The 17,103-nt window shown below is 48.1% G+C and overlaps 1 long non-coding RNA gene across 1 annotated transcript; it reads left to right on the top strand.

Annotated features, from left to right (window-relative positions):
* The first annotated feature begins 1,917 nt into the window (after positions 1-1,917).
* On the top strand, positions 1,918-13,120 carry LOC118087074 (uncharacterized). The gene is made up of 3 exons (XR_004692797.3): positions 1,918-4,028; positions 4,793-5,028; positions 7,550-13,120. It is a non-coding gene; the product is annotated as an uncharacterized LOC118087074 (long non-coding RNA).
* Positions 13,121-17,103: the final 3,983 nt, after the last annotated feature.

The following is a 17,103-nucleotide window of genomic DNA, read 5'->3' as shown; positions in this document are numbered from 1 at the left end:
AATTCTGAGAAGTTGCATAACCGGGCGGCTTGGCGGAGGGAGGTCACAAACCCAGTTATGGTTTCCCCCGGGGCTTGCCGCTTTGCGTAGAAGGCATTTCGGCAAGCTACCACCGAGGGCTGTGGTGAGAAGTGCTCCTTCAGCCGTTCCATTATTGTTTTGTAAGAGACGGTAGCGACATCCCTAGGTGCAAGGAGAGCCCGGGCGATTTCAAACGTCTCCTCTCCACAGACGCTGAAGAATGTTGCCCTCTTCATGGCATCGTTGGTGACTTCTTTCGCTTGCAGGAGGAAGTTGAAACGGGCGGCGTACCCTTCCCAGTCTCCTGATGCTGGTTTGAATGGCGAGAAGCTGCTGTCGGTTGCCATTCTGGGTTCCTTGGGTCCTGGAGCTGAAGCCTGGATGCACGGTGCGATGCAGCGGTGCAGCAGGTGGCGGTGCTGCGGTGCAGTGCGTGGTGGCGGTCAGCTCAGCAGGATCCCACCTTCGTCGCCAGTGAAATATACTCGGAGTCAAGAGTGAATTTCATGCTCTTTATTCAGCTCATAGTCATCAAGGAGGAGAAGAGAAGACGAATGGCTCTTTTCCCCAAACCGTCTGCTTATATACATTATTTACACAATGGGCCTTGCGTGATTGGCTACTTCAGGGCTACACCTGTGGGCCAATTATATTGTGGATTGACTTCTGCCTGCAGCCTGATTGGCTGCTCCTACAGGCCAATCAGGTAGCAGATTCACTTCTGCCAGCCGCCTGATTGGCTGCTCCAGCAGGCCAATCAGGTTGAGGATTCACTTCCACCTGGAGTTGGATTGGGTAGCTCCCGCTGATTCTGAATCCTATTGTTCTAGGATTCAGCTCAGTACATAACAGCAATTAAAGGCACAGAAGTCCTGTCCTCTATTGAGTCTGGCAACCCTAATCGCAGGGCAAAGGCCCACATTTAGATACCTCTCTAGCTTTTCTCTTTGAAGGAACAGCCATTCTGATTTCCAATTGGATAAAGCTGTTTAAACCTATCACAGATACAGAAAAGCTGCCTTATTATCAGGTTGGATTCAATGTCTATGTATGTTATAGATTGTGGGGGTACTCCCCCTAAACCTAATAAATGGTAGGATCTTGATTATTTGGAGTATTGAAGGGAAGAATGCAGGCCAGTGGGGAAAAATACAGGCTAAGCTTCCTTTTTGAAGCCAGAGCCTCACCTGGGATACAGGTGTTAACATGACAAAAGGTGTTGATGGCCCATCTAAGAGGAATCTTTTGTCCTGGGCAGACAGAAAGTTGACAGGTCAACTGGGTGTGAAGTCAGAGGAAAAGAGAGCTTTTAGCAAGGTGTGCTGGGAAGAAGAAGGGAAGAAAGACTGGGATCGGATCCATTTTGGGTGGGCTGGCTGAGAGAGATGCCTTGGACTCTACTGCTGCAGGGAACAAGCCCTATGTTGTTGTCTAGTCGTTTAGTCGTGTCCAACTCTTCGTGACCCCATGGACCAGAGCACGCCAGGCACTCCTGTCTTCCACTGCCTCCCGCAGTTTGGTCAAACTCATGTTCGTAGCTTCGAGAACACTGTCCAACCATCTTGTCCTCTGTCGTCCCCTTCTCCTAGTGCCCTCCATCTTTCCCAACATCAGGGTCTTTTCCAGGGAGTCTTCTCTTCTCATGAGGTGGCCAAAGTATTGGAGCCTCAGCTTCAGGATCTTCAGAAGCTACAACAGCCTCCATTGCATCTTCAAATCTCCAAAGGAACCAGGACTCTAGGTGACTGCCTGGAACCTTCTGCCTAGAATCTTGTTGTTTTGCATTTGAGATTGTGTTGCTGCTTTATTGTGAAATTGTTTTTGCACTGTTTGGGTTTCGAGATGCATTCCTGCTTTCCCTTTCTGTGAGATGTTTTGAGCGTGATTCATTTTGTGGAAAAGCAACATAGAAATAAAGGAAGGAAGGAAGGAAGGAAGGAAGGGGGATAGTATGACTTCATATATTTCCCGCCAGATGTTGCTGGACTCCCAACTCTTGTCATCCCTGACTGTTGTTGTTGTTGTTGTTGTTGTTGTTGTTTAGTCATGTCCGTCTCTTCGTGACCCCATGGACCAGAGCACGCCAGGCACTCCTGTCTTCCACTGCCTCCCACAGTTTGGTCAGACTCATGTTCGTAGCTTCGAGTACACTGTCCAACCATCTCGTCCTCTGTAGTCCCCTTCTCCTTGTGCCCTCCATCTTTCCCAACATCAGGGTCTTTTCCAGGGAGTCTTCTCTTCTCATGAGGTGGCCAAAGTATTGGAGCCTCAGCTTCACGATCTGTCCTTCCAGTGAGCACTCAGGGATGATTTCCTTCAGAATGGAGAGGTTTGATCTTCTTGCAGTCCATGGGACTCTCAAGAGTCTCCTCCAGCACCATAATTCAAAAGCATCCATTCTTTGGCGATCAGCCTTCTTTATGGTCCATCTCTCACTTCCATCCATCACTACTGGGAAAACCATAGCTTTAACTATACGGACCTTTGTCGGCAAGGTGATGTCTCTGCTTAGGGCAAACCTGTTTTTTGTTTCCTTCCATTTCCATTTCTCCCCAGTCCTAAATTTGGTCTGCATACACTTCTCCACTTGCCCTGCATCCAGCGTTTTGACATTAGCCACAGCCCATAGGCTTCTTGAGAAAACACTCTCGGCTGGTATGCTTTCCCCCAAAGCGGCTTCCGTCCGATTTGAAAATGTAAGCTGCAGTTAAGTTGAGGTGTGTCCATTTCAGGCAGCCATCGAACATGCGCAGAGGACAGCTTCTGCGAATCAGAGTTTGGCGCTGGGAAACCAAAGGAGTCATGGGCATTGGGTGAAGACCTCCTCGCTATCTCTCTGGTGTGCACAGCAAAGTAAGAGAGCCTCAGTATGTGGCCTCAGTTTGCCACATTTCTGCATTCATTTGTGATGGATATACAGTCATACCTTGGAAGTCAAATGGAATCCGTTCAACTTCCAAAACATCCAGAAACCAAAGCGCGGCTTCCGGTTGGCTTCCGGAAGCTCCTGCAGCCATTCGGAAGCCACGCCGGACTTTCGGGTTCCAAACAACGTTCGCAAAACGGAACACTCACTTCCATATTTGCAGCGTTTGGGAGCCAAAACGTCTGAGTACCGAGGCATTCGGGATCCAAGGTATGACTGTACATTTTAAAAAACAAATCCTCACGGAAACTTGTCAAGTGTTTCTCCTAATGCACACATTATTTTTGCACGCAATTTCTTCTAATGTTGTGCATTTTTGTAGGTTGTTTTCAACAACGTATGCATTTTTAAAATACCCTCTTTCCCCTTAAAGCAGTTTAGATGCAATTATGTATTTCACTTGGAGCGCTGCGTCACAGAATTCAGAGAACTGTGAATTTGGAAGCACAGCGGTTTGCAAACTATGGAGGTGTGTGTTCTGATGTGAACTAAACCGGATTTTCTTCCTCATATGTGTTCGAACAAATATGCCACTGGTTGGAAATTAAGCAAGAAACTGGAAGCTTTCAGCTCAACCCTGGCAGATTCCTAGTTGGAGTCCAACAGCATCGGGGTGCGGGCACAGGTCTGTGGGACATTATTGCAGTCAAACCAACAATTCATGCTTTACAGAGCTTTCCTGTAAAAATTTGCTTCAGAAAACTCTTCCTTTGTCTGCCTTGGCCAGAAGCTATAACACCACATAATTCCTTCCAGCTTGGGTATCTCTCTCTTTCTTCATCATGCTCCAAGCTGAGCACACATGCATGCCTGAGCTTTGCAGCTCAGACACCATATTGAACTTTGATTTGCACATTAGTAACCAGATAGTAACTTAGATAATTAGATAGTTACTCGAAGCTACGAACATGAGTCTGACCAAACTGCGGGAGGCAGTGGAAGACAGGAGTGCCTGGCGTGCTGTGGTCCATGGGGTCATGAAGAGTCGGACAACGACTAAACAACAACAACAACAACCTTAGATAGTTATAAACCTGCCTTCATTTTGCTCCTATGACTGCTGCTTCAAGGCCTTGATTATGTAAGTAAATACTAATTTTCCTTCTTCACAGAACACTGCATATGTATACAGTGGAACCTCGGTTTATGAACACCTCGGTTTACGAATTTTTGGTTTATGAACGCTGCGGACCTATCTGGAACGGATTAATTCACTTTCCATTACTTTCAATGGGAAAGTTCGCTTCAGTTTATGAATGCTTCAGTTTATGAACAGACTTCTGGAACCAATTACACCCATGCTTCGGGTTGAGTACTCTGCGGACCCGTCTGGAACGGATTAATCCACTTTCCATTACTTTCAATGGGAAAGTTCGCTTCAGTTTATGAACGCTTCAGTTTAAGTACTCCGCGGACCGTCTGGAACGGATTAATCCACTTTCCATTACTTTCAATGGGAAAGTTCGCTTCAGTTTATGAACAGACTCCCGGAACCAATTGTATTCATAAACCAAAGTACCACTGTATGTGTGTGTGTGTGAGAGAGAGAGGGGGGGGTTGTTCTTTTTAATGGGGAGAAAGGGGAAAATACCAGGGGAAATCCTGGATTATTGTTGCTAGAAGATTAAATTAACCTTGTCTTAGCTTCCAACAAGTTTAAGCTGCAAAGGATGGTATTCTGCTGATTTCACTCACATGTGCAAGGAAGGATGATAATTGAATAATATATCCTCTCCCAGTGCCTAAATCCATTCCTATATTCCACCCCACTCCCACCCCCGGGCCCGTTAAGCATTCACACACTTATTGGAAGGCACAGACTAACATTTGATTTTTCACTTCAAGGCAAGGTGTGAAACTGCGCTTCTCTGAGCAAAATACACCTCTGTTGAGGAGACACGTATAAAGGAGCCTCTGGAGCGGACCCGCAGCGACTCCAAACAGCCAAGACTTACCCCAGGGAGCGTCTTCTGTTCATGTAGCGCTGTCTGAGCTTTGATGGCCGAATCTCGGGCACAGTATGTAAGGAAGGCGCAACCTGAAATGGAGAGGGCGTGCAGTGGTATCAAACACGTGAACATGTATGTGCAGAATGCACGCTTATACGCATGATTGCACCAAATGTACTTCATCCGCTGTCACATTAAGGGCTCTCAAACTCCCTTCTCTGCCCCACCCAAATAAACACACACACACACACCAATTTCATGCACATTTTTTACCAAGAGCACACACAGCAATCCTGTCACCTCGTCGCATTTCCTGTGGGAGGGAGAAGTACAGGATCAAGTGGGGAGATTAAGGGGTTTAAGAACACAAGGTGAGCTGTGGGAAGGCAAGGCAGCTGTTAAAAAAAAAAGAGGCAAGTTCCATGCTAGCGGATCATTAGGAAAGGGTTTTAAAATATGGTAGCAAGGAACTGGAAAAGCGAAAAGACTCCTACAATAATGGAATGGCAGGTCCAAATGATAGAATATTTACAGTTGACCATGATGACAGGGAGAATCGGAGGATATCTGACGCAGAAGGTACATAAAGAATGGGAAATATTTAAGGATTACTTGAGAAATTACTGTAACAACAAAAATCTCCTGGCAGACCTTTGACTAATTCTTGTAAGACGAATGTGATAAATAATCATGTACTTTGGATAAGAATTAGGATAACAAAATAATAGTATGATGCTGTGTGTAAAACAATCAAAATAAGTGATAGTAAAGTAAAAGTAAAGGTCCAGTCGTGACCAACTCTGGCGTTCATCTCGCTCTATTGGCCGAGGGAGCCGGCGTACAGCTTCCGGGTCATGTGGCCAGCATGACAAAGCCACTTCTGGCGAACCAGAGCAGCACACGGAAACGCCGTTTTCCTTCCCGCTGTAGCAGTCCCTATTTATCTACTTGCACTTTGACGTACTTTCGAACTGCTAGGTTGGCAGGAGCTGGGACCGAGCAACGGGAGCTCACCCCGTCTCGGGGATTCGAACTGCCAACCTTCTGATCAGCAAGTCCTAGGCTCTGTGGTTTAACCCACAGCGCCACCCGCTGTGTGTAAAACAATCAAAATAAGTGATAGTACGATGGGTTTAATCGGAAGTTAACTTTATTTTCTTTTTATTTTCTTTATTTTCTTTCCTCTTTTTTCTGTTCTGTAAAGTAGTAATAGATAAAAGTAATGATTGGTGATGTATATACTGTATAGTTGTGTATAGTGTGTTGTTGTATTCTGTAGTATATTATGGTGTGATGTGGGATGATGTGTGATTTAATGCTGACTGTCAAACAAAGTTAAATAAATAAAAAAGAAAAGAGGTTCAAAAGTAAAATTGCCAATATCACAATACAGATCTGTAGTGCGACCATGTTTGGAATGCTGTGTAGAGTTCTGGTCGCATCCCCTCGAAAAGGATAATGTGGAGTCAGAAACGGACAACCAAAATGATCAAGGCGGTGGAGCAGCTGACTTGTGAAGAAAGGTTGCTATGTTTGAATCATAGAATCATAGAGTTGGAAGAGACCACAAGGGCCATCCAGTCCAACCCCCTGCCAAGCAGGAAACACCATCAAAGCATTCTTGACATATGCCTGTCAAGCCTCCGCTTAAAGACCTCCAAAGAAGGAGACTCCTTGGTAGCAAATTCCACTGCCGAACAGCTCTTACGGTCAGGAAGTTCTTCCTAATGTTTAGGTGGAATCTTCTCTCTTGTAGTTTGAATCCATTGCTCCGTGTCCGCTTCTCTGGAGCAGCAGAAAACAACCTTTCTCCCTCCTCTATATGACATCCGTTTATAGATTTGAACATGGCTATCATATCACCCCTTAACCTTCTCTTCTCCAGGCTAAACATACCCAGCTCCCTAAGCCGTTCCTCATAAGGCATCGTTTCCAGGCCTTTGACCATTTTGGTTGCCCTCCTCTGGACACATTCCAGCTTGTCAGTATCCTTCTTGAACTGTGGTGCCCAGAACTGGACACAGTACTCCAGGTGAGGTCTGTGACTTCTTAGTTTAGAGAAAAGGCAAGTAAGAGGTGACCTGGGCATGGAGAGAGCAGGCAAATGGTTTTCTTCCTCTCTCATAACACTGGAACATTGATGCCAACCTCTTCTGCAAAAGCCAAGGGAATCAACCAGAAGAAACAGGAAAAAAACAGCAGTAAAATGTGAATTCCGTCTCCCCCGGCGCTTTTTGAAAAGCGTTCCTTGCCATTTGCCTCCTCCAACTGGCAACCAGGGGTAGACTGCTTCTGCACTGGGAGGCTCTGTGCTTAGCTGCCCCCAGCTAACATCACGAGCGAGGCCTGGAAGTCGCCAACGACAGCAGCAGCAGCGCTTGTGCTCGCCTGTACTCATTGCACACGGCCCCTCCATTTAACCTTTGTACCACGGAGACGCCCAAGGCACAGTGGTTTTAAATTTTTAATTCTAATTAATATGGCCCCAGAGCAACGGCGCATCAAACAAGCTGGTTGATCGGGTGGTGTTTTTTTTATCGTAAGTACTATTTGTTTGCATCTGCAGCCACACAGGGAGAGGAGCAGGCCGGTGTGTGTGTGTGTGTGTGTGTGAAATCCGTACACATCATCTCGCTCTTGTGATTATTTTTAGCCTTCAGCGGAGAGGAAAGGAGGAAAAATATGTGCGGAGATCGGGACTCTACAGAATGTATTTCTGAATCCAGCCACTCCTTCCCCCAAGAGACAGAAAAGGACAAGGCAGAGAGGGACAGATCCTGAATGTGGAGTGGAGCCAAGACAGGCAAAAGGAATCCTAGGTGAACACACCTTGTTTTGGTCCACTGAGCTGCAAGCTTGCTCAACGTGCATAACAATGCGAGAAGAGCCCTTCCTCTGGATCAGGCCAATGGGGGCTCATCCTGCCCAGCAGCCTGTTCTCAAAGTGGCCCCTCAGATGCCCCATTGGAAAGCTGCAAAAGCAGGACGTGAGTGCAGCAAAACTCTTCCCCTTACTGTGGTTTCCAGCAAATGGCAACTCAGACCCATTACTGCCTTGAGGGGCAGTTGGGGCTCGTTCATCTGGGAAGGAGAGGGAAAACTCTGATCCCAAACCTCTGCTGCTTTGCAGGATATCTTTGGGAGGAGAAACAGCTCAAGAATAAACCCAACAAAAATCTGGACCGGAGTCCCTAAGGCGGTTGGACGGCGTCTTGTGTGCCTCCTTCCGGCAACTCCTGCAGCCAAGCTGGTCTTGTTCTGCTTTCTTTTGGACCACCTCAGCGAGGCTGAGGGGGGGGGTCTTGTCATCTGGACAGCCAGGGACCTCCAAACAAACTGCCCAGGCTTGGACCACGTGGTGGTCCCTTTGGTGCTTCTAACACAGCAAAAACAACACGGGAGGCAACCGTTGCATGTTATCAGTCTCTGCAGCCACGGCAGCCGCTGCGATTCTCCAGTGCTTTGACTTCACCGCCAGAGGGACACTCTCTTGAGAACAACAGGTGGCAACCAACACTGCCTCCAACCACGGAGGGAGAAGATGCCCAATGCGATCAGTAGCCACTGATCTGTCCACGAGCCTAAGAGCGTCAGAAGAACCTGGCTGCCAGGTCAGGCCAAAGGGAACCCCTTCTGCTCTCACAGTGGCCAGCCACATGCCCCCAAAACCCACAAGCAGGAACAGAGCATGACATCAGCTCTCCCCACGGGTGGTCAGAGGCATGCTCCCTTTGGCAGAGCATGGTGGCAGACATCAATATTGCACCGTTGGAAATGGCTGGAAGCATAAGAAAGGACTCCCTTTGGAAGAAAACACTGTCCAGGCCCATAAAAACATATTATTCAACATTTTACTTGCAGAGCTTTCTCCGAAACAAACCAGAAACATCAAACGATGATGCATCCAAAAATATTTTATGCAGTATCTTAAGCTGTCGGGCACGGGCTCAGTATCTTCGAATATATTTTTAAAAATCCAAACAGACTTATAAGCAGAGGTCTGTCTCTCTCCCCACAACCTGCACCCATCCTTAGGCTGTTTACTTGGAGAGCTTCATTTACCAAGGACACGTCTCCCTTTCAAAATGGCAATATGCAATTGAGAACCTTAATCCCCTAATTCAGGGGTTCCCAACAAAATTTTCTCGAGGACCCCTCATCGAGCCGCTATTGTGACAAGGACCCCCATTAATTCCTAATCCTAAAATTAAAAAGTGAGAGCCAAATTAAGAGTCTTTTTATATTTTATATTTATACGTTTTTTACAGTTACAACAGAGTACTCCATCAGTATACAGTTAGTTTTAATTTTAAGTTCTTAATGAGATGAGTTAAATCTGTCCTTTGAGTCCATTATTTCTGAAATATTAGGTTCCAAACTTGAAACTTTCACTCTGAAATCCGACCGCATGTCGAGCCGATTCCTATATTTGTTTTTAATGAAACACATGGAAGAAAATGCTTGCTTTGTTTACAAACACTACTGTTTGCAAAGAGGCAGCGCGCACCAGGGAGGAGGGAGGGGAATGGAGAAGGCAGCGTACCTGCGCAGTAGCGCACAAATGAAGCCGACGCGCGCAAACCATCTTGGGGAGGTGAGCGTTAGAATGCGTGCGCTGCCTCTTTGCAAAACAGTAGTGTTTGTAAAGTGCCACCTAACGGCATACAGCAGAACTACTGCCTCTATCTAATTCTAGTTTTGCGCTAGACTCTGCTCATGCAGGAAGCGGCCAAAACAAAAAATCTGTTATCATACGAAATATATTTAATATATATTTTATTCTAATAGCATCTTGCAGACCCCTCTGGCATAGCTCGCGGACCCCTGGGGGTCCCCGGACCACCTGTTGGGAACCACTGCCCTAATTCAACATCACTCGCTCACTTGCTAGAGAACAACAACCAGTTAAAAGTTCAGGGACAGCTCTTCTTGCTGTTAGTGGATTTTCCCAGGGCTTTTCCTTTTAACATGGTCTCATGGAAAAACCCCATGTTAAAACCTTTTCACCAATACACATTTGTGCGTCAATTATACCAACTATACCTAAGAGGCCACAGCCAGCATGCCTAGTGGCCGCTGAGAACCGTATTCTGCACAAACCTCCTGCAAAAGAGGTTTGCAACGCATCTCATAAGAAGTTTTTTTGGGGGGAAAGCAGGCACTGCCGCCCTGTCCATTTCCGATTCCTCCGACTCAGGGATAAAATAAAAACAGGGGGAAGGATCTCCACCTCACCCGTTCCATCCACACTTCTCATTCCTCCCTCCCTCCCTCCCTGCGCCCTCACCATTTCCTGAACGACAGTTTGCAGACACGAGGAATGAAACAGGTTTCCCCCCCCTCCCGGTTCCCTGTGCTTGCCTCCATCTGGGTCCCTACGGCCCACTCACCAGCTGGAACAGGCAAGGCAGGCGGAGAGGCTTCAAGCAACCCCCAAGAGAAAAAGAACGAGAGAGGGGCAGGAATCCAGAGTACTCTACGTCCCTCATTTCGGCTTCAATCAAGGGACATCTACTACAACAACCCTGCGAAGCAGGAGTCGCCAGCTAAATCACAGCTCGGGAGCCCAGGAGAGCCTGCGGGCGCCACTACCGAGAAGGCCCTCTGCCTGGTTCCCCGTAGCTTTGCTTCTCGCAGCGAGGGAACCGCCAGAAGGCCCTCAGCACTGGACCTCAGTGTCCGGGCAGAACGATGGAGGTGGAGACGCTCCTTCAGGTATACTGGACCGAGGCCGTTTAGGGCTTTAAAGGTCAGCACCAACACTTTGAATTGTGCTCGGAAACGTACTGGGAGCCAATGTAGGTCTTTCAAGACCGGTGTTATGAGGTCCCGGCGGCCGCTCCCAGTCACCAGTCTAGCAGCCGCTTTCTGGATTAATTGTAGTTTCTGGGTTGCTTTCAAAGGAAGCCCCACGTAGAGCGCATTGCAGTAGTCCAAGCGGGAGATAACTAGAGCATGCACCACTCTGGCGAGACAAGTCCAGAAGTTGGCTCGGGACAGTTCTTTCTATCTCAGCCTCAGAGGGTGGTTGTGAGATTGAACGGACCTTCGCTGAGGTCAAACAGCACATGGCAGTGATGGGGATCATCCACAAGCCTACCTCGCAAGGGCGGTTGTTGTGTTCAAAGAGAATTGCTTGGCTGAACGGGCCTTCCTCCAATAGCGTGGGGAATCCTGGCCTCCCAGAAGTTGCTGGCCTCCAATCCCCATCAGCCAATGGCCAGGGGTGATGGAACAACGTCTAAAGGGCCACATAAGTCCCCCAGTTTAGCAGCTGAGAGCGTTAGGCTAAGTTTGTTTGGGCAGGCTGGAACCTCTCCTTTGCTGGAGGAGGGTGACTGGCCCTCTGTTCAGGGACACAGTCGCATTTCCCAGATGCAGCAGAGAAGTGGACCGGACCACATAGAATCATAGAGTTGGAAGAGACCACAAGGGCCATCCAGTCCAACCCCCTGCCAAGCAGGAAACACCATCAAAGCATTCTTGACATATGCCTGTCAAGCCTCTGCTTAAAGACCTCCAAAGAAGGAGACTCCACCACACTCCTTGGCAGCAAATTCCACTGCCGAACAGCTCTTACTGTCAGGAAGTTCTTCCTAATGTTTAGCTGGAATCTTCTTTCTTGAAGTTTGAATCCATTGCTCCGCGTCCGCTTCTCTGGAGCAGCAGAAAACAATACTTCTCCCTCCTCCATATGACATCCTTTCATATATTTCAACATGGCTATCATATCACCCCTTAACCTTCTCTTCTCCAGGCTAAACATACCCAGCTCCCTAAGCCGTTCCTCATAAGGCATTGTTTCCAGGCCTTTGACCATTTTGGTTGCCCTCTTCTGGACACGTACCAGCTTGTCAGTATCCTTCTTGAACTGTGGTGCCCAGAACTGGACACAGTACTCCAGGTGAGGTCTGACCAGAGCAGAATACAGTGGTACTATTACTTCCCTTGATCTAGATGCTATACTCCTATTGATGCACCTCGGAGGTTGTTTCCGATGCTGAAAAAACAAAATAAATAAAAAGCCTCCGTTTCGAGCTGGAGCCCCTGGGCCTCTGCCCTAACCTGTTCTGCACTTAGTCCTGCCTGGAAGCGGTGCTGACATTTTTAAATGCTCCAAAGTAGAGAGAAAGGGAGGGAGAGAAAGTGAAGCAGCGACGAGGGAAAAGCGACGAACCGCACAGAGGATTTCACTAGAGGGAAAATTACTCATGCTTCTCCTTGCCCCAACTCCCTGCCGCCTCTCCCCCCCCCCCCCAATGCCAGCAGAACTGAGCCACGTTCAACCCACCACGTAGCGTGGCGCCCTGCCCTCAGCAAAAAACCAACTCCAGGCCCAGGCAGGCAGCCCACGGCAGAGATACTGGTCCCTTGGCAAGCAGCTCCACAGGACAGATTGGGAGGTCTGTAGCATGTGCTGCCAGGAGCCCAGCTGGGTCAGGAAGAGGGGTGAAAATGAGCCAGTGCGGTGGAACAGTTAAGAGTACATGATGAAGGCCTGGGTTCGAATCCTCGCTCAGCCACAAAGCTCCCTGAACAACTGCCTCTCAGCCTTAACCAACCTCGCAGGGTTGCTTTGAGGGAGGGGGGAGTACCGTGGGCACCCCCTTGAGCTCCTTGGAGGAAAAGGAGGTTTGGAAACGCAACAAACAAATAAATTCAGTAAGCGCTTGAATCGATCCGGTTCACACTATCCAAAACAGTCTGCAAACCCTTCCTTCGAAAGCTGCATTTCTCCGAAATTTGGCAACGCAGTTTTCCAGTCATGCAGCGTTTAAAATAAAAATAATGCATCTGTTAGGGGGGAACGCGCCTGAACATGGAGATGTCAGTGAAGATAACAATCCAAAATCATTTTTTTAAAAATGTGTGTTGTGATTTAGTATATATTATTTGCATGTGGGATTTTGTACGTTATGTTGGCTTAACACTCAAATCAGTTACTCTGCATGCTGATGTTAAGGAAATTCTGATTTTAGTGTTCTATAGCTCCTATTTTGGAAAAGCGACGTTTGTCGTTCTGATTGTTAACAAATTAATGAAAAAAAAGAGGAAAAAAATGTGTTCTGTTAAGGAGAAACCACTTGCCAAAAATGGATGCACTGGTTAAAACGGCATATTAAAAATGTGTTTGTTAGGAGAAATCCGCTCTAGGGTGCTGATGAATTTTCATGAGGATTCTTAAAAATGGGGGGAAAAACAACAATAAAATCTTTTAAATCTCAAGTTGCTGCAAAATGAAGAGAAGAAATGGAGAGAGTCAAAACTAACAGATTCTTCCATCCCTAGTTAGGGATAGTGGCAGCATTAGGCCAGGAACACACCTTTTCTCTCTCCTGGATAAAAAAGGAATGGTCTTAAATTCCTCCTGAAAGCCAATAGCGAGGGAGGGTGGCACACCTCACGAGGGAGGGCATTCCCCAAATGAGAAAAACCCACCAAAAAAAACCCTGCCATAGGTCAATGCCAACTGGGCAGCAGCCAATTGGACCCCATCATCCTTGCCTATCATGGGGCCTGAGACTGTTGATACAGGGAAAATATTTGTGTCCCAAGCCATTTAAAACTTCATACACTGGTACAAATGCCTTGAACTGTATACCTGAAGGAGCGTCTCCACCCCCATCGTTCTGCCAGGACACTGAGGTCCAGCGCCGAGGGCCCTCTGGCGGTTCCCTCGTTGCAAGAAGCCAAGTTACAGGGAACCAGGCAGAGGGCCTTCTCGGTAGTGGCACCCACCCTGTGGAATGCCCTCCCACTAGAGGTCAAAGAGAACAACAATTACCAGACCTTTAGAAGGCATTTCAAGGCAGCCCTGTTTAGAGAAGCTTTTAATGTTTGATGGATTTCTGTATTTTAATATTTTGTTGGAAGCCACCCAGAGTGGCTGGGGGAACCCAGCCAGATGGGCGGGGTATAAATAATACATTATTATTATTATTATTATTATTATTATTATTATTATTATTATTATTGAACTGGCAGATAACACAAGGCATGGTCTCCCCCCAGGCTGCCCTTCTCACCAACCATGTTCTGCAAAGGCCCAGCATCCTGTTCTCACAGCGGCCAAATACCCCTAAGAACCTAGGAATACTACTACTACTACTAATAATAATAATAATAATAATAAATAATTTATTTCATTTGTATCACGCCCTCCCCGGCCAAAGCCGGGCTCAGAGCGGCTAACAACAAGTAAAAATTGCACAGTGTACATAAAATCACAGTGTCAATTAATTAAAATACACTCTAAAATCAATTCAGAATCAAATTAATGGCAACCATTGGGTTAGAATTCTATGAGGACTACAGAAGGAGAGAGGGGGTCAGACTGTGCCTTGGCCAAAGGCCTGGCGGAACAGCTCCGTCTTGCAGGCCCTGTGGAAAGATGTCAAGTAATGCAGGGCCCCAGTCTCTTGTGACAGAGCGCAGGGCCGTCTTAAGCACCTTTGGCGCCCTGGTGCGACGGATCCCTCCACCGCCCCCCACTGCCCCGTTTTCCAGCGCGACGGGCAGGCGGGCTCAGCGCGGTCACCGAGGACACTGCTGCGCGACGGGCGGGCTTGCTGCGCGGCAGAGCGGCCGGCGGGCGGGCAGCTGTGGCTGCGTGGCGCCCCCCCCCCTGGCGGGCCGGCGCCGTAGCGCCCTGCGCCACCCAACCTGGCCGTAGAGCCGGCCCTGACAGAGCGTTCCACCAGATCGGGGCCACGGCCGAAAAAGCCCTGGCTCTGGCCGAGGCCAGCCTCACCTCCCTGTGGCCCGGGATCTCCGAGATGTTTTTATTTGAAGACCGTAAGGTCCTCCGTGGGACATACCAGGAGAGGCGGTACGAGAGTCCTAGGCCATATAGGGCTTTAAAGGTTAAAACCAGCACCTTAAACTTGATCCTGTACTCCACCGGGAGCCAGTGCAGCTGGTATAGCACTGGGTGAATGTGATAGACTGCCTCTGGACTGGGAGGTTCCATCGGAGACTAATAAGCGCCTGGCTTCTGCATCAGCCCAGCATCCTGCTGCCACAGCGGCCAACTGAGTGCCCATTAGGGGAAACCTGCAAGCAGGATCCGAGCACAAGAGCCACTCTCCCCTCCTGTGGTTTCCGGAGACTGGTCTTCAAGGGCAGCCCCACGCAGAGCATTGCAGTAGTCTAAGCAGAAAGCCCTTAGAGCACTGGCAACCGAGACCAGGCTACCGTGGTTCAGAAGTGGGAGTAGCTGGCATAAGCATTCCTAGCCCCCAGGAATAGTCCCAGACGATGACCCTGTTCCTTCAGCAGGAGATCAGCCCTTCCCGGGACAGATTGCCCACCTAAATCCTAGGAACTAGGCCTGCCCACCCAGAGGGACCTCCAGCTTCTGGGAACCGGAGATGTCGCTACCATCTTTGAGTCTGTGACAACTTTGGCACACCACTCTAAGCTCCTTGGGGAGGATGAGTGAGAAGGGGCGACACCCCCTCTCCCCAAGGAAAATAAGCACCTCCATGGCTATTGAAACCTCCACATTCAGAAGCAGTCTATCTGAATTTATTGGCAAAGCTTCCTTCCCCCCACTATTTCTATCGCTGCAGATGGTGCAGCAATAGAAATCACTGCAGATGGTGACAGCAGTCACGAAATTAAAAGACGCCTGCTTCTTGGGAGAAAAGCAATGACAAACCTAGACAGCATCTTAAAAATCAGAGACATCACCTTGCCGACAAAGGTCCGTATAGTTAAAGCTATGGTTTTCCCAGTCGTGATGTATGGAAGTGAGAGCTGGACCATAAAGAAGGCTGATCGCCAAAGAATTGATGCTTTTGAATTGTGGTGCTGGAGGAGACTCTTGAGAGTCCCATGGACTGCAAGAAGATCAAACCTATCCATTCTGAAGGAAATCAGCCCTGAGTGCTCACTGGAAGGGCAGATCCTGAAGCTGAGGCTCCAATACTTTGGCCACCTCATGAGAAGAGAAGACTCCCTGGAAAAGACCCTGATGTTGGGAAAGATGGAGGGCACAAGGAGAAGGGGACGACAGAGGATGAGAAGGTTGGACAGTGTTCTCGAAGCTACCAACATGAGTTTGACCAAACTGCGGGAGGCAGTGCAAGACAGGAGTGCCTGGCATGCTGTGGTCCATGGGGTCACGAAGAGTCAGACACGACTAAACGACTAAACAACAACATTTCTATCGCTGGCTCCAACCAGAGCAACTATTTAGTTGAACCCAGCTCATGTAGTGCTTAAATCTTGCCTCTTTCCATTGCCACACCTCCAACCGATATAAAGAACCACAATCGTCATCTTGGCCTACCTTGCAGGACAGGTGTAATAAGGACAACAAGACCAAGCATCAACGCTAAATAGTAAACATAGTGCAACAAGGCAGAGTAACCCCACACATAAACCCTCTTATATCTTCTCCCTAGAGGTACATAGGATCATAGAGTTGGAAGGGAACCCCAAGGCTCATCTAGTCCAGCCCCTTGCAATTCAGGAATCACAGCTAAAGAATCCCTGGCAGTTGGCCAGCCAACCTCTGCTTAAAAACCTCCAAGGAAGGAGAGTCCACCGCCTCCCGTGGGAGTCTGTACCACTGCCAAACAGCTCTTACTGTCAGAAAGTTCTTCCTAATGTTTAGTTGGTATCTCTCTTCTTGTCGTTCGGTTTGAGTCCTGCCTTCTGGAGCAGGAGAAAAAAAAGAAGCTTGCTCTGTTTTCAGTGTCCTTGGATACTAAGCTCAGATTGTAAATTGTTTTAGGCTGTTTTCAATTTTGCGTTTTAATTGCTGGGACCTTAGGGTGGAGGCAGGAAATAAAAATTATATCCTCGTTGCAGGGGGTTGGGCTAGATGACCCCATGGGGTCCCATCCAGCTCTACGCTTCTGTGATCCTATGGCCATCGTCGTCTCTGCACCTGACCCTGAAGCCAACCCCCTGGCACAGCACAAACTGAAAGCTCTTTTGGGGAGAGGCTCACGCTCTTTGCTTAGGTCACTTTGCAAAAACACCCTATGAATGTTGTCTTTTTAAAATGCATATAGTTATGGATGGATTATGTGGATTAAATGCCTATAAGGAGAGATCCTCTGAAGCTGCTGTGTGCAGGGATAACTCCTCTTTATCTCTCTCTCACACACACACAGAGAGAGAGAGAGACGCATGCCATTTCTCAGAAACCACAAGACACACACTCCACAAGGTTGCTTTGCAAGAGATGGGGAGCCT

This window comes from Zootoca vivipara, chromosome 6 (assembly GCF_965207765.1).
Source record: "Zootoca vivipara chromosome 6, rZooViv2.hap1.1, whole genome shotgun sequence".
In the NCBI taxonomy this organism is placed as follows: domain Eukaryota; kingdom Metazoa; phylum Chordata; class Lepidosauria; order Squamata; family Lacertidae; genus Zootoca; species Zootoca vivipara.
This window is presented reverse-complemented; position numbering and strand designations above follow the sequence as displayed.